Raw genomic sequence first — 24,970 nt, forward strand, 5'->3', positions numbered from 1 at the left:
ATGATTGTCTGTTGTCCTACGGACTAAAACCCTCCGGTTTATATAGACACCGGAGGGGGCTAGGGTTACACAAGGTCGGCTGCAAAGGAGGAGATATACATATCCGTATCGCCTAGCTTGCCTTCCACGCCAAGTAGAGTCCCATCCAGACATGGGACGAAGTCTTCAATCTTGTATCTTCATAGTCTAACAGTCCGGCCAAAGGATATAATATGGCTGTCCGAAGACCCCTTAATCCAGGACTCCCTCAGAGGGGGTTATGTGGAGAAGACAAAAAGGAGAAAGTCTCACATCGACGCGGCTAATCAATGGGCTAGGGAGATGCCCATCAATTGATGTCAATGCAAGGAGTAGGGATTGCCATGCAGCGGATGCACTAGAGCTATAAATGTATGAAAGCTCAACAAAAGAAACTAAGTGGGTGTGCATCCAACTTGCTTGCTCACGAAGACCTAGGGCACTTGAGGAGGCCCATTCTTGGAATATACAAGCCAAGTTCTATAATGAAAAATTCGCACTAGTATATGAAAATGACAAAACAAGAGACTCTCTGTCATTAAGATCATGGTGCTACTTTGAAGCACAAATATGGAAAAAGGATAGTAGCATTGCCCCTTTTTCTTATTTTTTGGGCCTTTTTTTCTTTGGCCTTTTTCTTTTTTTTATTTGGGACAATGGTCTATTAATGATGATCATCACACTTCTATTTATTTACAACTCAATGATTACAACTCGATACTAGAACAAGATATGACTCTATATGAATGCCTCCGGCGGTGTACTGGGATTGCGATGAATCAAGAGTGATATGTATGAAATAATTATGAACGGTGGCTTTGCTACAAATACAATGGCAACTACATGATCATGCAAAGCAATATGACAATGATGATGCGTGTCATAATAAACGGAACGGGTGAAAGTTGCATGGCAATATATCTCGGAATGGCTATGGAAATGCCATAATAGGTTGGTACGATGGATGTTTTGAGGAAGATATAAGGAGGTTTATGTGTGATAGAGCGTATCGTATCACGGGGTTTGGATGCAAGGGCGAAGTTTGCACTAACTCTCAAGGTGAGAAAGGGCAATGCACAGTACCGAAGAGGCTAGCAATGATGGAAGGGTGAGAGTGTGTATAATCCATGGACTCAACATTAGTCATAAAGAACTCACATACTTATTACAAAAATCTACAAGTCATCAATAACCAAGTATTACGTGCATGCTCCTAGGGGGATAGATTGGTAGGAAAAGACCATCGCTCGTCCCCGACCGCCAATCATAAGGAAGACAATCAAATAACACCTCATGTTTCAAATTTGTTACACAACGTTTACCATACGTGCATGCTACGGGACTTGCAAATTTCAACACAAGTATTCCTCAAATTCACAACTACTTAACTAGCACAACTTTGATATCACTATCTCCATATCTCAAAACAATCATCACGTATCAAACTTCTCTTAGTATTCAATACACTTATATGAAAGTTTTTATTATGCCTAAAAGAAAATTGCCATGTTGTTCTATAGGACTCTCAAAATAATATAAGTGAAGCATGAGAGATCAATTATTTCTATAAAATAAAACCACCACCGTACTCTAAAATATATAAGTGAAGCACTAGAGCAAAAACTATATAGCTCAAAAGATATAAGTGAAGCACATAAAGTATTCTAATAAATTCCAATTCATGTGTGTCTCTGTCAAAAGGTGTGTGCAGCAAGGATGATTGTGGTAAATTAAAAAGCAAAGACTCAAATCATACAAGACGCTCCAAGCAAAACACATATCATGTGGCGACTAAAAATATAGCTCCAAGTAAAGTTACGGATGGACGAAGACGAAAGAGGGGATGCCTTCCGGGGCATCTCCAAGCTTAGGCTTTTTGGTGTCCTTGTATTTTACCTTGGGGTGCCATGGGCATCCCCAAGCTTAGGCTCTTGACAATTCTTGTTCCATAATCCATCAAATCTTGACCTAAATCTTGAAAAGTTCACAACACAAAACTTAAAAGAAAATCTTTGTGAGCTCCGTTAGCAAAAGAAAACAAACCACCACTTCAAGATACTGTAGGTTTCGAATACATGAGCGGTTCCCAAACAGAATGGTAAAGTTTATACTCCCCCTCCACCAACAAACATCAATACATGGCTTGCTCGAAACAACGAGTGCCTCCAACTAACAACTGTCCCAGGGGGAGTTTTGTTTTGCAATTATTTTGATTTAGTTTGCATAAAGCATGGGACTGGTCATCATGGTGACCAGCCATTTTCTCGTGAGTGAGGAGCGGAGTCCACTCCTCTTGAGAATAACCCGCCTAGCATGGAAGATACAGACAACCCTAGTTGATACATGAGCTATTCGAGCATACAAAACAGGATGATTATTTGAAGGTTTAGAGTTTGGCACATACAAATTTACTTGGAACGGCAGGTAGATACCGCATATTCGAAGGTATAGTGGACTCATCTGGAATAACTTTGGGGTTTAAGGGATTGGATGCACAAGCAGTATTCCCACTTAGTACAAGTGAAGGCTAGCAAAAGACTGGGAAGCGACCAACCAGAGAGCGACAACAGCCATGTGCATGCATTAAAATTAATAAACATTGGATGCAAGCATGAGTAGGATATAATCCACCATGAACATAAATATCGTGAAGGCTATGTTGATTTGTTTCAACTACATGCGTGAACATGTGCCAAGTCAAGTCACTTAAATCATTCAAAGGAGGATACCACCCCATCATACCACATCATAAGCATCTCAATAGCATGTTGGCACGCAAGGTAAACCATTATAACTCATAGCTAATCAAGCATGGCACAAGCAACTATGATCTCTAGTTGTCATTGCAAACATGTTTATTCATAACAAGCTGAATCAAGAACGATGAAATCATCATATTTACAAAAACAAAAGAGGTCGAGTTCATACCAGCTTTTCTCATCTCAGTCAGTCCATCATATATCATCATAATTGCCTTTCACTTGCACGACTGAACGATGTGAATAATAATAAGAGTGCACGTGCATTGGACTAAGCTGGAATCCGCGAGCATTCAATAAACAGGAGAAGACAAAGCAATATGGGCTCTTGGTTAAGTCAACAATAAAGCATATAAGAGCCACTTCAACAATTTAATCATGGTCTTCTCCTACTGCCCCCCAAAGAAAAGAAAAGAAATAAAACTATTTACACGGGAAAGCTCCCAACAAGCAAAAGAAGAACGGGAAATATTTTTGTGTTTTCTTTTTAATTATTACTACAGCAAGAAAAGTAAACTACTACTAATTTTTTTGGTTTTTCTTAAGGTTTATCAAACACACAAGAAGAAAGCATAAAAGGAAATAAACTAGCATGGATGATACAATGAAAAAGTATGAACACCGACATCTAGCAATGAGTGTGTGTGAACATAAATGTAATGTCGGTGAGAAATATGTACTCCCCCAAGCTTAGGCTTTTGGCCTAAGTTGGTCTATGGCCATGGCTGGCCTGGCTGATATCCATAATAATAGTTGTTGGGGTCGTACTGTGATGAAGAAGACTCTGACTGCCATTGGCTGACAGCCATCTCCGGATCCCAAGAATAAACAGACTGTCGTGGAGGCTCCTCTTGTGGTTCCAGTTCCGAGGCTGGTGTAGGGTTCCGGTAGGCGTGAATAGCCGCCAATGGAACAAGGTACGTGCCTACAGTCAAATCAAACAAAGAAGGAGCAGGCAAGGTAATAGTCTCAGGATGATGTTTACTAAAGAACAAATGATATTTAAGCTCTCCTTCCCTATTCTTAACAATAAAATCATGTGCCACCATACTTTTATAATCTAGATAAACACGGGGCATCACTTTTTCTTCCTTCTCAGCATGCCTAATAGGTATGTTAAATGTGCAGCTAGGCGTGTAGCATAGATGCCTCCAAAGATGGGACCCTTAGTACGGTTCATACTTAACCGTCTAGCAATAATGCCGCCCATACTAAAAGAGTTATCACCGTATAAGCCGTGGTGCAAAATGATAATATCAGGGATACTCAGGTTTCCACAGTTTCCGCGACCAATTAAGCAACAACTAGCAAATAATGCAAAATAACGTAAAACAGGAAAGTGTATGCTAGTGATTCATGCATCAGAAACCTTCCTTGTTTCCCCTACAGTGATAGTGTCAATAAATCTCTCCACATCATCATGATGTGGTTCTTCTGTCTTGCCCCCAAAAGGGACTAAACAAATCCGACAGAAATCATAAAGTGACATCTCCTTATGCTCATCATATAAATGAAATTCCACTTTAGGTGGTGAGTTCCTAGAATGAAAATGAAACTTTTGCACAAAGGTATTTGTGAGCAAGAGATACTGATCGCATTGGTCGTGGAGGAAAGCGGCAAGGCCTGCAGTCTGAGCCAACTCATGAAAATCTTCATAAATTCCGGCCGCTCTTAAGAAATCCTCGGAAGGCCATTCACACGCCCGAACCTCCGTGGTGCGAGGCAAATTATACTTAGGCTTCGGTGCCTTCTCCTTCGAGCTTTGGCTCGATGAGCCCCTCAAAAGTCTCCTCATCATTTTCTGAAAAATTCTGAAATTTTTAGTAACTTCAAAATTAAAGTAAACCAAACTCAATAATATTGATAGCAACCACTCCTACAAGTGCCTAGGGCCTATATCATGCATCAAAACTACTTTTGACCATATAAATTTGACATGCAAGCTCAAGAACAGGGTCACCTAAGCAGCAAAAATTTGCAATGAATAAAGCACTAGAACAAAAACTAATTGGACCAATGGATGAGTCACATACCAAGGAACAATCTCCCCAAGCAGTTTTGTGAGAGGTGCTTTGAGCAAGGAGATCGAAAATGGCAGCAAAGAGGGCTGGAACCGTGCTTGAGTTGGTTTTTCGTGTTTGTGGGAGGAAGAAGAGGATTGGTGCAGGAATAAGTGGAGGAGGGCCACCATGGGCCCACGAGGCTGGGGGGCATGCCAGGGGGGTAGGGCGCGCCCTTCACCCTCGTGACCAGGTGGCAGCTCCCCCCGCGGTAATTTTTGCACCATAAATCCTCAAATATTCCCGAAAAAATCATATTAAATTGGCATGTCATTCTGAGGACTTTTATTTTCGGGACATTTTTATATTGCACGAATAAATCAGGAAACAGACAGAAAAATACTATTTTTACTTTATTTCAACTAAATAACAGAAAGTATATAGAGAGGGTACAGAAGGTTGTTCTTCTAGTTTCATGCATCTCATGCTCGTCAAAAGGAATCCACTAACAAGGTTGATCAGGTCTTGTTAACAAACTCATTCCGATTAACATGAAACCGGAGAAATTTTGAATAACACTAGGTTACCTCAACAGGGATATGCACATCCCCAATAATAAGTATATCATATTTCTTCTTGACAGTAGGAAGAGGAAATTCAAAACCTCCAAATATAATCGATGGAATTTTTCTGATAGAATTGATACTATGAACTTGAGGTTGTTTCCTCGGAAAGTGTACTGTATGCTCATTACCATTAACATGAAAAGTGACATTGCCTTTGTTGCAATCAATAATTGCCCCTGCAGTATTAAGAAAAGGTCTTCCAAGAATAATAGACATACTATCGTCCTCGGGAATATCAAGAATAACAAAGTCCGTTAAAATAGTAACGTTTGCAACCACAACAGGCACATCCTCACAAATACCGACAGGTATAGCAGTTGATTTATCAGCCATTTGCAAAGATATTTCAGTAGGTGTCAACTTATTCAAGTCAAGTCTACGATATAAAGAGAGAGGCATAACACTAACACCGGCTCCAAGATCACATAAAGCAGTTTTAACATAGTTTCTTTTAATGGAGCATGGTATAGTAGGTACTCCCGGATCTCCAAGTTTCTTTGGTATTCCACCCTTAAAAGTATAATTAGCAAGCATGGTGGAAATTCAGCTTCTGGTATCTTTCTTTTATTTGTAACAATATCTTTCATGTACTTAGCATAAGGATTCATTTTGAGCATATCAGTCAATCGCATACGCAAAAAGATAGGTCTAATCATTTCAGCAAAGCGCTCAAAATCCTCATCATCCTTTTTCTTGGATGGTTTGGGAGGAAAAGGCATGGGTTTCTGAACCCAAGGCTCTCTTTCCTTACCATGTTTCCTAGCAACAAAGTCTTTCTTATCATAACGTTGATTCTTTGATTGTGGGTTATCAAGATCAACAGCAGGTTCAATTTCTACATCATTATCATTACTAGGTTGAGCATCATTATGAACATCATCATTAACATTTTCATTAGGTTCATGTTCATTGCCAGATTGTGTTTCGGCATCAGACATAGATATACCATTTAGATTATCAGGTGGTTCAGCAATAGGTTCACTAGAAGTTTGCACAGTTCTATCATTTTTCTTTTTCTTCCTTTTATAAGAACTAGGTGCATCAATATTATTTCTCTGAGAATCTTGCTCAATTCTCTTAGGGTGGCCTTCAGGATACAAAGGTTCCCGAGTCATTCTACCAGTTCTAGTAGCCAGTTCAACAGCATAATTATTTTTCTTACTATTCATCTCATTGAGCAATTCCTTTTGAGCTTTAAGTACTTGTTCTACTTGAGTGGTAACCATAGAAGCATGTTTGCTAACAAGTTTAAGTTCACCTCTAATATTAGCCATATAATCACCCAAATATTTAATCATATCAGCATCTTGTTTTAATTGTCTACCAAAATAAGCATTGAAGTCTTCTTGCTTAAACATAAAATTATCAAACTCATCGAAGCATTGACTAGCAATTTTAGTAGGAGGGATTTCAACTCTATCATATCTATAAAGAGAATTTACCTTTACTACTTGTGTCGGGTTATCGAGGTCTAGAGGTTCTTCAATAAGTAAAGGATCAAGATCATATGTTTCTTCGGCAGGCGGTAAATTAAGACCATGTATTTCTTCAATAGGAGGTAAATTCTTAACATCTTCAGCTTTAATACCTTTTTATTTCATAGATTTCTTTGCCTCTTGCATATCTTCGGGACTAAGAAATAGAACACCTCTCTTCTTCGGAGTTGGTTTAGGAATAGGATCACTAATTGGAGCAGGAGCTGGCTCAGGAGGTGCCCAATTATTTTCATTTGTCAACATATTATTCAATAAGATTTCAGCTTCATCCGGTGTTCTTTCCCTGAAAAGAGAACCAGCACAACTATCCAGGTAATCTCTGGAAGCATCGGTTATTCCATTATAAAAGACTAGGAAACATGCGCGTACGTTGCAACGGGAAAAAAATTAACATGCACACCTATCTAGGTACGTACAAAGCATGGCGTCTTATTCCTGGTCTAGAACAACAACTTCATTGATTTCGGACTCTATGACCATGACTTCTAAATGTATGTGGTTTGATGCTGGTGGTTTATTATGCAATGCATATTATGTCCAGGATATGTACTTGCCGTGCGTGCTAACCTATGTATATGGTACTCCGTATATCAGTTCTATCTAATCTTAATTGAGCTATGAAACGTTTTGGTACTATGATAGTCCGAACTAGCCCATCAAAGACCAAAGTACTGAATCCAACTTCGATTCGACTAAAAACGTCCAACACCAAAAAAAAGCCGACACATATTTTCTTTGCATGCATGCACAGATTTCTTAATTGTGTGTGCGTGTGTCTCTCTAATTTGACCTTCCTTTAATCTCCCCCGTTAATCCTTCATGCATGCGCGGATTTCTTAATCATCTCCTTCGCATTAACTCACCCGCCTTAATCTTCCCCATTAATCCCTCCTGCTAATCCTGCCTGCATGCATCGATTTATTAATTGACTTTCTCTCTCTCTATCTCTCTCTCACGGATCCACTCCTTCCAATTCTCCAGGTGGCTTATTGATATTAACTGGTAGATGTATATAAATCGATAAAATTTTGTGTAAGGGGGCGATATGGGATAATGTAAAATAAAAGAACAATCATTTATTACTACTGTCGGCTTGGTCAGGTAGTCACGTTCTCTAGAATTGAACTGGAGGTCGTGGGTTCGACTCCAAAAGCCCACTTTTTTTGCTTGGGCCACCATGTGATTGGGCTGGGACCCATGCTGCTGGCTGATCTCACGTACCAGAAAATTTACAACAATGGACGAACGAAAATTTTCACTAACGGACCAAAAAGTGGAAGGAAGAAGCGTTAGTCCTTTTATTAGTAGGTATAGATATCAATTATTTCATTTTTCTTAAGAGGATGATCAGGCAAAGCATTAAGTAACTTGAGAAGCCTCCCCCAAGCTTGTGGGAGACTCTCTTCTTTAATTTGCACAAAGTTGTATATTTCCTTTAAAGCAGCTTGTTTCTTATGAGAAGGGAAATATTTAGCAGAGAAGTAGTAAATCATATCCTGGGGGCTACGCACACAACAAGGATCAAGAGAATTAAACCATATCTTAGCATCACCCTTTAATGAGAACGAAAATATTTTAAGGATATAAAAGTAGCGAGATCTCTCATCATTAGTGAACAGGGTGGCTGTATCATTTAATTTAGTAAGATGTGCCACAACAGTTTCAGATTCATAGCCATGAAAAGGATCAGATTCAACTAAAGTAATTATATCAGGATCAACAGAGAATTCATAATCCTTATCAGTAACACAGATAGGTGAAGTAGCAAAAGCAGGGTCGGGTTTCATCCTAGCATTTAGAGATTGCTTATTCCATTTAGCTAATAACCTTTTGAGTTCATATCTATCTTTGCAAGCTAAAATAGCTAAAGAAGCTTCTTGATCAAATAAATAACCCTCAGGAATAACAAGTGATTCTTCATCATCACTTTCATCATCATAATCAGATTCAATATTTTCAATCTCTCTAGCCCTAGCAAGTTGTTCCTCGAGAAAATCACCAAGTGGCACAGTAGTATCAAGCATAGAAGTAGTTTCATCATAAGTATCATGTATAGCAGAAGTAGCATCATCAATAACATTCGACATATCAGAACGAATAGCAGAAGCAGGTTTAGGTGTTGCGAGCTTACTCATAACAGAAGGTGAATCAAGTGCAGAGCTAGATGGCAGTTACTTACCTTCCCTCGTAGTTTAGAGATAAATTGTTGTCTTAGCGTCTTTCAAGTTCTTCATAGTGTCCAGCAGATATAAATCCCAAGTGACTCAAAGAATAGAGCTATGGTCCCCGGCAACGGCGCCAGAAATTAGTCTTGATAACCCACAAGTATAGGGGATCGCAACAGCTTTCGAGGGTAGAGTATTCAACCCAAATTTATTGATTCGACACAAGGGGAGCCAAAGAATATTCTCAAGTATTAGCAGTTGAGTTGTCAATTCAACCACACCTGGAAACTTAGTATCTGCAGCAAAGTGTTTAGTAGCAAAGTAATATGATAGTGATGGTAACGGTAACAAAAGAGTAACGAAAGCAAATCAATGTTTTTGGTATTTTGTAGTGATTGTAACAATAGCAACGGGAAAGTAAATAAGCGTAAACCAATATATGGAAAGCTCGTAGGCATCGGATCAGTGATGGATAATTATGCCGGATGTGGTTTCATCATGTAACAGTCATAACATAGGGTGACACAGAACTAGCTCCAATTCATCAATGTAATGTAGGCATGTATTCCAAATATAGTCATACGTGCTTATGGAAAAGAACTTGCATGACATCTTTTGTCCTCCCCTCCCGTGGCAGCGGGGTCCTAATGGAAACTAAGGGATATTAAGGCCTCCTTTTAATAGAGAACCAGAACAAAGCATTAGCACATAGTGAATACATGAACTCCTCAAACTACGGTCATCATCGGTAAGTATCCCGATTATTGTCACTTCGGGGTTAACAGATCATAACACATAATAGGTGACTATAGACTTGCAAGATAGGATCAATAACTCTCATATATTGATGAAAACATAATAGGTTCAGATCTGAAATCATGGCACTCGGGCCCTAGTGACAAGCATTAAGCATAGAAAAGTCATAGCAACATGAATCTCAGAACATAGTGGATACTAGGGATCAAACCCTAACAAAACTAACTCGATTACATGATAAATCTCATCCAACCCATCACCATCCAGCAAGCCTACGATGGAATTACTCACGCACGGCGGTGAGCATCATGAAATTGGTGATGGAGGATGGTTGATGATGACAACGGCGACGAATCCCCCTCTCCGGAGCCCCGAACGGACTCCAGATCAGCCCTCCCGAGAGGTTTTAGGGCTTGGCGGCGGCTCCGTATCGTAAAATGTGATGAATTCTTCTCTTCTATTTTTTTCTCCCCGAAAGCAAATATATAGAGTTGGAGTTGGAGTCGGAGGTCTCCAGGGGGCCCACGAGGGCGCGCCCCCCACCCTCGTGGACAGGGTGTGGGCCCCCTGGTCTTCATATTTGGCGAGGATTTTTTATTATTTATTGTAAGATATTCCGTGGAGTTTCAGGTCATTCCGAGAACTTTTGCTTTCTGCACATAAAACGACATCATGGCAGTTCTGCTGAAAACAGCGTCAGTCCTGGTTAGTTCCATTCAAATCATACAAGTTAGAGTCCAAAACAAGGGCAAAAGTGTTTGGAAAAGTAGATACGACGGAGACGTATCATGCCTCTAGGGCATATTTCCTTCAATCTCCCACTTGCACTAGAGTCAATAATCTAGTTCACATCACCATGTGATTTAATACCAATAGTTCACATCAGCATGTGGTTAACACCCATAGTTCACATCGTCATGTGACCAACACCCAAAGGGTTTACTAGAGTCAATAATCTAGTTCACATCGCTACGTGATTAACACCCAAAGAGTATTAAGGTGTGATCATGTTTTGCTTGTGACAGAAGTTTAGTCAACGGGTCTGCCACATTCAGATCCGTATGTATTTTGCAAATTTCTATGTCAACAATGCTCTGTACGGAGCTACTCTAGCTAATTGCTCCCACTTTCAATATGTATCTAGATTGAGACTTAGAGTCATCTGGGTCAGTGTCAAAATTTGCATCGACGTAACCCTTTACAACGAACCTTTTTGTCACCTCCATAATCAAGAAACATATCCTTATTCCACTAAGGATAATTTAGGACGCTGTCCAGTGATCTACTCCTAGATCACTATTGTACTCCCTTGCCAAAACCAGTGTAGGGTATACAATAGATCTGGTACACAGCATGGCATACTTTATAGAACCTATGGCCAAGGCATAGGGAATGACTTTGATTCTCTTTCTATCTTCTCCTGTGGTCGGGCTTTGAGTCTTACTCAATTTCACACCTTGTAACATAGGCAAGAACTCTTTCTTTGACTGTTCCATTTTGAACTACTTCAAAATCCTGTCAAGGTATGTACTCATTGAAAAAACTTATCAAGCGTCTTGATCTATCTCTATAGATCTTGATGCTCAATATGTAAGCAGCTTCACCGAGGTCTTTCCTTGAAAAACTCCTTTCAAACACTCCTTTATGCTTTGCAGGATAATTCTACATTATTTCCGATCAACAATATGTCATTCACATATACTTATCAGAAATGCTGTAGTGCTCCCACTCACTTTCTTGTAAATACAGGATTCATCGCAAGTCTATATAAAACTATATACTTTGATCAACTTATCAAAGTGTATATTCCAACTCCGAGATGCTTGCACCAGTCCATAGATGGATCGCTGGAGCTTGCATATTTTGTTAGAACCTTTAGGATTGACAAAACCTTCTGGTTGCATCATATACAACTCTTGTTTAATAAATCCATAAGGGAATGCAATTTTGTTTATCCATTTGCTAGATTTCATAAAATGCGGCAATTGCTAACATGATTCGGACAGATTTAAGCATAGATACGAGTGAGAAACTCTCATCGTAGTCAACACCTTGAACTTGTCGACAACCTTTTGCGACAATTCTAGCTTTGTAGATAGTAACACTACTATCATCGTCTGTCTTCCTCTTGAAGATCCATTTAATCTCAATGGCTCGCCGATCATTGGGCAAGTCAATCAAAGTCCATACTTTGTTCTCATACATGGATCTCATCTCAGATTTCATGGCCTCAAGCCATTTCGTGGAATCTGGGCTCATCATCGCTTCCTCATAGTTCGTAGGTTCGTCATGGTCAAGTAACATGACCTCCAGAACAGGATTACCGTACCACTCTGGTGCGGATCTCACTCTGGTTTACCTACGAGGTTCGGTAGTAACTTGATCTGAAGTTACATGATCATCATCATTAGCTTCCTCACTAATTGGTGTAGTAGTCACAAGAACAGATTTCTGTGATGAACTACTTTCCAATAAGGGAGCAGGTACAGTTACCTCATCAAGTTCTACTTTCCTCCCACTCACTTCTTTCGAGAGAAACTCCTTCTCTAGAAAGGATCCATTCTTAGCAACGAATATCTTGCCTTCGGTTCTGTGATAGAAGGTGTACCCAATTGTCTCCTTTGGGTATCCTATGAAGACACATTTCTCCGATTTGGGTTTGGGATTATCAGGTTGAAACTTTTTCACATAAGCATCGCAGCCCCAAACTTTAAGAAACAACAACTTTGGTTTCTTACCAAACCATAGTTCATAAGGCGTCGTCTCAACGGATTTCGATGGTGCCCTATTTAACGTGAATGCAGCCGTCTCTAAAGCATAACCCCAAAACGATAGCGGTAAATCAGTAAGAGACATCATAGATCGCACCATATCAAGTAAAGTACGATTACTGCGTTCGGACACACCATTACGCTGTGGTGTTCTAGGTGGCGTTAGTTGCGAAACTATTCCGCATTGTTTCGAATGTAGACCAAACTTGTAACTCAAATATTCTCCTCCATGATCAGATCATAGAAACTTTATTTTCTTGTTACGGTGATTTTCAACTTCACTCTGAAATTCTTTGACCTTTTCAAATGTTTCAGACTTATGTTTCATTAAGTAGATATACCCATATCTGCTTAAATCATCTGTGAAGGTGAGAAAATAACGATACCCGCCGCGAGCTTCAACATTCATTGGACCACATACATCATTATGTATGATCTCCAACAAATCAGTTGCTCGCTCCATAGTTCTGGAGAACGGCGTTTTAGTCATCTTGCCCATGAGGCATGGTTCGCAAGTACCAAGTGATTCATAATCAAGTGATTCCAAAAGTCCATCAGTATGGAGTTTCTTCATGCGCTTTACACCAATATGACCCAAACGGCAGTGCCACAAATAAGTTGCACTATCATTATCAACTCTGCATCTTTTGGCTTCAACATTATGAATATGTGCATCACTACTATCAAGATTCATCAATAATAGACCACTCTTCAAGGGTGCATGACCATAAAAGATATTACTCATATAAATAGAACAACCATTATTCTCAGATTTAAATGAATAACCGTCTCGCATCAAACAAGATCCAGATATAACGTTCATGCTCAACGCTGGCACCAAATAACAATTATTTAGGTCTAAAACTAATCCTGAAGGTAGATGTAGAGGTAGCGTGCCGACGGCGATCACATCGACTTTGGAACCATTTCCCACGCGCATTGTCACCTCGTCCTTAGCCAGTGTTCGCTTAATCCGTAGTCCCTGTTTCGAGTTGCAAATATTAGCAACAGAACCAGTATCAAATACCCGGGTGCTACTACGAGCTCTGGTAAGGTACACATCAATAACATGTATATCACATATACCTTTGTTCACCTTGCCATCCTTCTTATCTGCCAAATACTTGGGGCAGTTCCGCTTCCAGTGACCAGTCTGCTTGCAGTAGAAGCACTCAGTCTCAGGCTTAGGTCCAGACTTGGGTTTCTTCTCTTGAGCAGCAACTTGTTTGTTGTTCTTCTTGAAGTCCCCCTTCTTCTTCCCTTTGCCCTTTTTCTTGAAACTGGTGGTCTTATTGACCATCAACACTTGATGCTCCTTCTTGATTTCTACCTCCGCAGCCTTTAGCATTGCGAAGAGCTCGGGAATCGTCTTATCCATCCCTTGCATGTTATAGTTCATCACGAAGCTCTTGTAGCTTGGTAGCAGTGATTGAAGAATTCTGTCAATGACGCTATCATCCGGAAGATTTACACCCAATTGAATCAAGTGATTGTTATACCCAGACATTCTGAGTATATGTTCACTTACCAAACTATTCTCCTCCATCTTGCAGCTATCGAACTTATTGGAGACTTCATATCTCTCTATCCGGGCATTTGCTTGAAATATTAACTTCAACTCCTGGAACATCTCATATGCTCCATGACGTTCAAAATGTCGTTGAAGTCCCGGTTCTAAGCCGTAAAGCATGGCACACTAAACTATCGAGTAGTCATCAGCTTTGCTCTGCCAGACGTTCATAACATTTGGTGTTGCTCCTGCAACAGGTTTGGCACCTAGAGGTGCTTCCAGGACGTAATTCTTCTGTGCAGCAATGAGGATAATCCTCAAGTTACGGACCCAGTCCATGTAATTGCTACCATCATCTTTCAACTTTGCTTTCTCAAGGAACGCATTAAAATTCAACGATACAACAGCACGAGCCATCTATCTACAACAAACATAGACATGCAAAATACTATCAGGTACTAAGTTCATGATAAATTCAAGTTCAATTAATCATATTACTTAAGAACTCCCACTTAGATAGACATCCCTCTAATCATCTAAGTGATCACGTGATCCAAATCAACTAAACCATAACTGATCATCACGTGAAATAGAGTAGTTTTCAATGGTGAACATCACTATGTTGATCATATCTACTATATGATTCACGCTCGACCTTTCAGTCTCAGTGTTCCAAGGCCATATCTGCATATGCTAGGCTCGCCAAGTTTAACCTAAGTATTCTGCGTCTGCAAGACTAGCTTGCACCCATTGTAGATGGACGTAGAGCTTATCACACCCGATCATCACGTGGTGTCTGGGCACGACGAACTTTGGCAACGGTGCATACTCAGGAGAACACTTTTATCTTGAAATTTAGTGAGAGATCATCTAATAATGCTACCGTCAATCAAAGCAAAATAAGATGCATAAAATATAAACATCACATGCAATCAATATAAGTGATATGATATGGCCATCATCATCTTGTGCTTGTGATCTCCATCTCCGAAGCACCGTCATGATCACCATCGTCACCGGCGCAACACCTTGATCTCCATCGTAGCATTGTTGTCGTCTCGCCAACTATTGTTTCTACGACTACCGCTACCGCTTAGTGATAAAGTAAAGCAATTGCAAGGCGATTGCATTGCATACAATAAAGCGACAACCATATGGCTCCTGCCAGTTGCCGATAACTCGGTTACAAAACATGATCATCTCATACAATAAAATATAGCATCATGTCTTGACCATATCACATCACAATATGCCCTGCAACAACAATTTAGACGTCCTCTACTTTGTTGTTGCAAGTTTTACGTGGCTGCTACGGGCCGAGCAAGAACCGTTCTTACCTACGCATCAAAACCACAATGATAGTTCGCCAAGTTAGTGTTGTTTAAACCTTCTCAAGGAACGGGCGTAGCCACACTCGGTTCAACTAAAGTTGGAGAAACTGACACCTGCTAGTCACCTGTGTGCAAAGCACGGCGGTAAAACCAGTCTCGCATAAGCATACGCATAATGTCGGTCCTGGCTGCTTCATCTAACAATACTGCCGAACCAAAGTGTGACATGCTGGTAAGCAGTATGACTTGTATCGCCCACAACTCACTTGTGTTCTACTCGTGCATATAACATCAACGCATAAAACCAGGCTCGAATGCCATTGTTGGGGAACATCGTAATTTCACAAAAATTCCTACGCACACACAAGATCATGGTGATGCATAGCAACGATAGGGGAGAGTGTTGTCCATGTACCCTCGTAGACCAAAAGTAGAAGCGTTAGCACAACGCGGTTGATGTAGTCGTATGTCTTCACGATCCGACCGATCAAGTACCGAACGTACGGCACCTCCGAGTTCAGCACACGTTCAACTCGATGACGTCCCTCGAACTCCGATCGAGCCGACCTTTGAGGGAGAGTTCCGTCAGCACGATGGTGTGGTGATGATGATGATGTTCTACCGACGCAGGGCTTTGCCTAAGCACCGCTACAATATTATCGAGGTGGACTATGGTGGAGGGGGCACCGCACACGGCTAAGAGATCCAAGGGATCAATTGTTGTGTCTATGGGGTGCCCCCCTCCTCCGTATATAAAGGAGTGGAGGAAGGGGGCGGCCAAGCGGAGGAGGAACGCCCAAGGGGGGGAGTCCTACTCCCACCGGGAGTAGGACTCCTCCTTTTCCTATTTGGAGAGGGAGAGGGAAGGAAGAGGAAGGAGGGAGGAAGGAAAGGGGGGGCGACCCCCCTCCCAATTCGGATTGGGCTTGGGGGGGGGGCGAGCCCCCTCCCTTGCTCCTTTCCCCTCCTTTCCACTAAAGCCCATTAAGGCCCATATACCTCCCGGGAGGTTCTGATAACCTCCCGGTGCTCCGGTATTATCCCGAACTCACCCGGAACCATTCCGGTGTCCAAATATAGTCGTCCAATATATCGATCTTTACGTCTCGACCATTTCGAGACTCCTCGTCATGTCCGTGATCACATCCGGGACTCCGAAATACCTTCGGTACATCAAAACACATAAACTCATAATATAACTGTCATCGAACTTTAAGCATGCGGACCCTACGGGTTCGAGAACTATGTAGACATGACCGAGACACGTCTCCGATCAATAACCAATAGCGGAACCTGGATGCTCATATTGGCTCCCACATATTCTATGAAGATCTTTATCGGTCAAACCGCATAATAACATACATTGTTCCTTTTGTCATCGGTATGTTACTTGCCCGAGATTCGATCGTCGGTATCTCAATACCTAGTTCAATCCCGTTACTGGCAAGTCTCTTTACTCGTTCCGTAATACATCATCCCACAACTAACTCATTAGTTGCAATGCTTGCAAGGCTTAAGTGATGTGCATTACCGAGTGGGCCCAGAGATACCTCTCCGACAATCGGAACAAATCCTAATCTCGAAATACGCCAACTCAACAAGTACCTTTGGAGACACCTGTAGAGCACCTTTATAATCACCCAGTTACATTGTGATATTTGGTAGCACACAAAGTGTTCCTCCGGTAAACGGGAGTTGTATAATCTCATAGTCATAGGAACATGTATAAGTCATGAAGAAAGCAATAGCAACATACTAAACGATCAAGTGCTAAGCTAACGGAATGGGTCAAGTCAATCACATCATTCTACTAATGATGTGATCCCGTTAATCAAATGACAACTCATGTCTATGGTTAGGAAACATAACCATATTTAATTAACGAGCTAGTCAAGTAGAGGCATACTAGTGACACTCTGTTTGTCTATGTATTCACACATGTATTATGTCTCCGGTTAATACAATTCTAGCATGAATAATAAAAATTTATCATGATATAAGGAAATAAATAATAACTTTGTTATTGCCTCTAGGGCATATTTCCTTCACATGCCTAGTAGTAGGAGCACTGTGTATGTTCAAGTGGCTGCCGTGTTTCGCACTCCTCCATTGTAAGAGTGGAAACGCTTGTTGTAATCATTTTTTTCTTCAGAAAAACAGTGGACACGCTCTACCGTGCGGATCCTCCTCCAGCCATGCACTAAATTACTCACTTTCGCCGGTGTGTGGGACAGCCAGCATCGGGGTCCACCAGCCATGCACTAAATTACTCCGTAGTAGAGTGACGATAGACTACCCCGATCGAAGCGCCGCAGTAATGCCCAATGAGCCGTCAAATCACAAAACCCCCTCCTTTCCAGCAGTAAGTTGGACGGACAAAGCAACCATCATTTCACTCTTCTCTCTCAGCTTACTCTCTACCCAACTCGCTTCTCCCTCATCTTGTTCCTCATTTCTTCAAGAAAACCCTGACTTGCTTCTGCCATTGTTCTTCTCTCCCAAAGTAGGAAAGGTGAGCGAACCAATGGTGTTGATTCTGGCCAAGGCCCAGTCTTGCAACCACTGATCCTATAACTCCCTCTCTTTTCTTCTTTTGGGTTTGTGATTATGGTTTCTTATCTTTTATTTCTATTTGACAGTTTCTCGATGGACGATGGAGCACCGGCCGAAGTGATGTCTATGGCTCTGGCCAAAACCGTTGAGGCTCATGGTACAAAGAAGCGCAAGCACCCCGCCGAGACTACCGCGGACAAGCTCAAAGCCATCGCCATGTCCAAGCCCCCCTCTCCGGGATCCCTCATTAAGCAAGTCCAGGTAATATCTCTTCTTGACGATCTTTTTCTCGATCTTGATCATGTTTTTTCATCTAACACGCAGTACTAGTACTAGTAGTACAACTTTCTGGGTGATCTTGCATGTGATTTTGGTGTGCCAAATGATGGTTCTAAATTCCTCTTTTGACCAAAACATGCGAGAGGTTGACACTGATTTCTTATAGATTACTTTCACCTACTCCCTCTGTCCCAAATTTCTTGTCTTAGATTTGTCCATATACAGATGTATCTAATACTAAAATGTGACTCGATACATCCGTATCTAGACAAATCTAAGACAAGAATTTTGGGACGGAGGGAGTACTTTACACTACAAAAAAATACACTTCCGTGATGATACATGTTTGTCACAGAGGGTCGCGTTTTTTGTCATGCATGTACATCCATGACAAATTTATGACAGAATCAAGATAGTCATACATGTGCTGTCGTAGAACTGTTCCATGACATTACCAAAATTATCATCACGGAAGTGTCCACTTCCATGCCGATAAATCGCGCGTCACAGAAGTGCTTTCGTCAAGGGTGACCGACACATGGCATCCACTGTAACAGAACACCGTTAAGCTATCAGGTCGGGTTTTGGATCCGATAACCCGTTAACAGCCCCGACCAATGGGGATTTTCCACGTGTAATATGATCATTGGCTAGAGGAAACACGTGTTGGCTCATCGTTGGGACAGATGTCATCCACTCATTGGACGGAAGGCGCCTATGATACGTCGACACGTGGCACGGCCCAACAGAGGCCCATTCCTGTGAAAAGGCCGACCCGTTTGACTTGGTCAAAAGGTGGCGGTCCGGCCCATGGAAAGCCTGTTAACGGCCTGTTTGCATATAGCCCATTTACAGCTCGCTAACCCAAGGCTCGTTACACCCTATCCGAATTAGGCCAAGTAGCGTCATCTGGGCCATCCAATATGATTCCAGCCCGTTTTCACTTCTGGCGCATGTATGGCCCATGACGTCTTTCGGCCCATATGTGGCCCTATGTAACTCTTGGCCTATTAACGGCCTGTGGTGAAACTGGCCCGTAATGAACAGTGTATCACTTTACACTCATTAACGGCCCATGGTGAAACTGGCCCGTAATGAACAGTGTATCACTTTATACCCATTAACGGCCCGTTATTCCGTTGGTCCGTTTCCAGCCCATGTTATCTTTTGGCCTTCTCAGAGCCCATTTATTCTTGGGCTCATTTCCAGGATTCGTTTACTTACGGCCCGTTACTGTCATTTTCTGCTTGTGGGCCAAATTCAGCCCATGGTTACAGTCGGCCTGTTTGTGGTCCGTTAATACGTTGGGCCATTTTCATAGCGTCATCAAATACGGCCTATTAACGATGGCCCATTATGGTCGGCCCATGAACGGACGATTCCAACTCTAGCCCGTTTACGGCCATAATGCGGTCTGTTTGGCCCATGTTTGGCCAATCGATCATACGGCCCGTATAAGGCCCATTGATGATATGGCCCGCAGAAGGCCCATTGTTTCTACGGCCCATAGAAGGCCCATTGTTTCTATGGCCCGTAGAAGTCCCACTGTTTCTACGGCCAGTAGGAGGCCTAGTGTCACTACAGTAAATATTAGCCCATGGTTATTGTGGCCTAGTTTAAAAAAATAGGTTATTGCAGCCACTAGCTAACCGCGGAAAAAGAACTGCAATGACTACAAGCAAACAAATAAGCAAGACAACAAGGAAATAAATAAGCAAGCAACTAACGCTGGGCTATCACGACTATTACACATATTACATCCATTGGGCATCAAAGTTCGCCACCAGTGCAAATATAGGGAACAAAGCAACATATCATATACACTGGTTGTCAAAGTTGGCGACCAGCGCAAATAAACGCCATAGCAAAACAAATCCAGAACTGGAACCACTTCAGAAGATCTCAAGAAACAATATCCTGGGTACCCATAATGCTGGCAAGATGCTTAGCAAGCTTATTAACTTTCTCTTGTTTGGCGCTTAAATCCTCCAGTGCTTGTTGTTACACAGAAAATATGCATCTGAATTCTGCAGGGACTTCCTCAGTCCTTCAGCTTCCTGTCGTAGCACATCTAATCGATGTCTTTCAACTTGAAGTTGAGACTCAAGAAGACGAACTGATTCAGGCAGCGAGTTCGAAGAGCTTGTGCCAGCAGTAGTGGCCAGTAACTCGAACACTACATCAAGATAGGACTTTTGGGTTCCCTCACTGTCGTCAAGATAGTTTTTATCATCTTTCTTGGAGACCAACAGGGATGTCTCACTATCTTGAACCTTACTGCATTACTTCCTTTACCATTGGATAACGCAGTACTGTTCTCCAATATTTTGTCCGCATTCTAAAAGAGAAACAAGCAGACACATCACATGCTTACCATGTTGTATATGAAACTCATTTTGGTAAATGAGTTCAGTAGTAAAGTGGACAGGATAACAGCATGAAACAAACATATATCTATGTACCATGGTCACTTTATGGTCTATATCATTCTAGTTTTTGTTGCCAAATCAAGATAGAGACACAGTTCAAATAATATTTGTTCAAGACAAAGCAGAATAGACAGAATATAAGTGTGGGTAACTATAGAGCAATAACAACACTTGTAGTGTGCATGACGTGAGAACATAAATGTTTATTCAATTGAAACTGAAATCAACATAGAGCAGGTTACAACAGCAAACCAGTTAAAGAAACAGGTTTAAAACATACCTGTTGCGCCATTGGAGTTTCAATTCCATCCTTCAAATTTGAAAATAGTTGGTATGAGTAAATACAGTAATGCAAGAGCAAAGGAGTATGAACCATAGCTACAGAACCTGACCTGAGAACAAATCTTCTTCTCCTTTAAGTGTTGAGTTGGGATTGGGAGTGGTGGTCCTCGTGCTTTGGGCACTGCAGTTCCCTTACTAACTGCTCGTGTTTGGGTGCTCTATGGTGGAGACGGTGCCGTGTCAACTGGAACTGGGTTACTATCTGCCGGGGTTGGGGTTAGAAGGGGTGTAGCTGGTTCTCTGTCCAACCGGGTAGGGGTACAATCTGCGGGAGTCTGGGTTATGTGTGGTGGATCTGGTCCTTGGGCAAGTACAACCGTGGTTCTATCTGCATCAACTGGTAGCACTATCTTTTCTGAAGACCGTGTTGTTACTCCCTTAGATACTGCCATCACGCTCTCCAATTCAAATGGCTGATAAACAAGAAAAGTAATTGAAAGTATAGACATTGTATGATAGACAGGTGCAATGGATAGTGGGGAATAAAAGAGGGCATGAAATAATTCATATATATGTTGTCTAACCAAACAGGATAGCATGACACAATTTCACATATATGATGGCTAACTAAACATGATAGCATGACATAATTTCACATTATGATGGCTAACTAAAAAAGATGGAAAGACATAGTTCAAAATATGAGACTATGTAAACAGGATGACATGACATAACTATATAATGTGTTTAGTAAATAGGTTGGCATGCCATAATTCACATACATTCATGGATAGAATGCCATAATTCAAAATATGATGACTGTAAACACTAAACAGGATGAGATGATATAACTATATGATGTCTTTATTAAATGGGTTGCCATGCCATAATTCAGATAGATGATGTGTATGTACTATGTAAACATGATGGCATGATATAATTCAAATATATGATTTATATAGTAAGCAAGTAAGCAGATGGCAATCCATATATGATGTAAAAACTAAGCAATGCAAGACAACATGCATGACATGGGTAATATAACCCTGCCAAGTTTGAGCATAGACCTCAGGGGGGAAATAGGACTGGTCATCAGTCTCTGAATCCTCCTCTGAGGAGCTCTCTGTAACCAGCAAGATGTCTGCTTCAGCAGGTAGCATTGTCTGCTCTGAATACCTTGTTTTCACTCCAGATACTTCCATCGCCGCTTCAAATGGCTGATGCACATGAAGAGTAGTTGAATATACAAACGTTGTCGACAAATGGAACACGTAATACAAAAAATGATAGCATGATATAATTCACATAGATGATGATTGGCTAAACAACATGGCATTGCATAATTCACATATATAATGCCTTTGCAACAAGATAGCATTGTATAATTCGCATATATAATGTCTTGCAACAAGATGGCAATGCATAATTCACATATATGGTAATTAGACACTGAACAGGTGGCATTCACACAAAGCATGTCTAAACTAATCAAATGACATAGCAATGCGAGACACCATACACACGATATGAGCAACATAACCCTGCCAAGTTAGAGCATACACCTCGGGGGGAATAGGATTGGTTATCTGTCTCTTTATCCTCCTCTCAGGAGCTATCCGTAACCAGCGAGATATGCGCTTCGTCAGATAGCATAGTCTGCTTTGAAGACCTTGTTTTCACTCCAGAATTTGCCATCACCGTGTCAAATGGCTGATGCACACGAAGATTAGTTGAATGTACTAACATTGTTGACAAATGTAATATGTAACAACAAAATGATGGCCTGATATAATTTACATATAAGATGACTCGCTAAGTAGGATGGCATTGCAAAACTCACATATATGATGCCTGGCTAAACAAGATGGCGTTGCATAATTCACATAAACGATGAATAAACTAAACAGATGGCATTGGCACAAAGGATGTCTAAACTAAGCAGATGACATATTTGATGTATAAAGTAAGCAATGCAAGACACCATATGCATGATATAACCAACATCAGCATGCCAAGTTAGAGCGAAGACCTCAGGGGGTAAATAGGAGTTGTCTTCTCCTTCTGAATCCCCCTCAGAACAGATATCTTCCTCTCGATTACAATCTAAAATGGGTGGAGGGGGGCTGCCTTTGCACCTACCATGGAGCGACGTCTGCATGAAATTTTATTGCCATGCAAGGCTCGTCTCTTTTGCTCTACATGTTCAGTTCCACTGTTTACAATAATTGTCATGCATAGGAATAAAACATAGTGAGACTATGTAAGGAGTGCATGCAGAAATCCAGAGTGATGGTAGCAACCTGTGGATAGACCCAAAACCAATAATAGCAGGCAGGTAATGGCTTCAGTTAAAAAATACAGATAATGGCTTATTTACTGTTTGTTTCCCACCCAACATGAAACTCATAGTAGACACCGGAGATTAACCAGATAGTAGATAGATACTATTGATAGCGGCCCCGATATGTACCCCACAACCATTTAAAAACTCAAGTTTGACCATTAGTTTGGAGCTGACTCAGAGTCTAATCGGTGAACAGGACGATAAAGTAGCATGTAATATTAAGCGATGCATAATGTAAGAAGACACGAAAGAGTGCGACCTCTCTTGCGGACCCGTGTAGTCCCCGAGGTCATCTGCTCGGTTGATGATGGTAATGCCGTTTTCATGGCTGCCAGCGGCAGGGAAGAAGATCTGAGGCGGCGAAAGACAGCCTGGAGGCCGGATCCCTACTGTGCTGGACCCTTCTGTCATTGGAGCAGCTGAGTTGGGGTGGACGACGGCGCAGCAGGAGCGGGACAAACCACACAAGGTTTTCTTTGACAACTATCTGTAAGAGAAGTAATTCTGTAAGGGCTCGTTTGAATTGGAGGATTCCAGCAATGCAGGGATAGGAAATAGACAGGAATATGATAGGAATGCATGTGCAAAACAGAGAATTTAAAAACACAGGATTTCTGCCAATCTGGGTGTTTGATTCACAACAATTGGAAGATCACAGGATGCAGAGAAGCATGGTGAGATTAAGTCACACCACAAGAAAATGTACGGTTATAATGCTATTATGCTACTGTCTCTTAGTCTTGTGCTTCATGAATAGGAATTTGAAAAGGAGGACAAGTGAAAATTAAAATTCCTACGTTTTTTCTTTCAAGGAGACACTAAAGGAACAAATCCGTGTGCTCAGTGGACAATATATAACATGTAGAGTAAAAAAGAGATGCAACAAGTGTACAACCTGTTTGGCGAAGCCATGTCGATCTCAGTGTGATTGGGTTGGCCGGTGAGGATGCTCCGGCTGACTTTGCTGTTGGAGGAGGAGAAGAAGATCTTAGGCATGTGGAGATGGAGCCCGAGGTACTACTCCGCTGTGATGGAGGGTTTCATCGTTGGAGCAGCTCCAGTGAGTTGTACGACGCCGAGGCTGAAGCAGGACAAGAGAGACAACGAACAACGTTAACCTGAGTGGAATTCTAATAGCATCTCCAATACATGACGTAAAATACATAACCACAAAGTGCTAGATGTAAAATACATCAGCCGCTCATCTCTGAACTTAACTATCAAAACTGAACTTAACTGTCAAAACTAAACTTAACTGTCGAAACTGAACTTAATTGTCGAAACTGGATTTTGCTGTCAAAACTGAATTTTGCTGTCGAAACTAAACGCACTAGCAAGGTGAGGCTACACGTCGGTCGACTGACTTTTTCATCTCTGGTCAGTGAATTTTGCAGCCGTTGGATACGAAATCAAGGGCATGCGGTTCATCTTCAACCTCCACCCCCATGAGCCGCCAGCCACTACCGGCCAAACAGCAGCCCCCACCGCCCCGAAAACACTCCCCACCGCCGGTCCGCCGCCGCCCCGGCCATCCCTCTAGCCTCCCCCCCCGTGCCGAGCTTTTTCTCCGGCGATCCCCACGCCATCGCCCCGCCAACGCCCGCCACCGCCCCCATCCTAAACCATAAGATAGATAGTGGGGTACCTCTCC

The sequence above is a fragment of the Triticum dicoccoides genome, chromosome 2A, assembly GCF_002162155.2.
Source record: "Triticum dicoccoides isolate Atlit2015 ecotype Zavitan chromosome 2A, WEW_v2.0, whole genome shotgun sequence".
Classification (NCBI taxonomy): Eukaryota; Viridiplantae; Streptophyta; class Magnoliopsida; order Poales; family Poaceae; genus Triticum; species Triticum dicoccoides.